Consider the following 337-nt stretch of genomic DNA (forward strand, 5'->3'; position numbering starts at 1 on the left):
CAGTGGCAGCAGCAGCAGGAAGAGAAGGTAACAGCAGCAGGATTGTGCTTCGTATAAGCCCAATACACACTGTTAAGATTTCAAACACAAACCCTAAACCCTAAACCCTAAACCCTAAACCCTAAACCCTTCGATCGTCAGGGGCCCCCAGTATACGTGCAGCAGCAAACGCAAGAAATATAAACCTTTATATATTTTTGTTGCTGCAGCAGCAACACAAATTCCTTTGTCTCTTTTATTTGCTGTTGCTGCTGCAGCACCCCCAGTTGCTGCTGCTGCTGCTATAGAGCAGCAACAACGTTTTGTTTTTTTTTTATTTGTTTGAGTTGGGGTGTAC

The sequence above is a fragment of the Eimeria mitis genome, genomic scaffold, assembly GCF_000499745.2.
Source record: "Eimeria mitis Houghton genomic scaffold, Emh_scaff2476, whole genome shotgun sequence".
NCBI lineage: Eukaryota > Apicomplexa > Conoidasida > Eucoccidiorida > Eimeriidae > Eimeria > Eimeria mitis.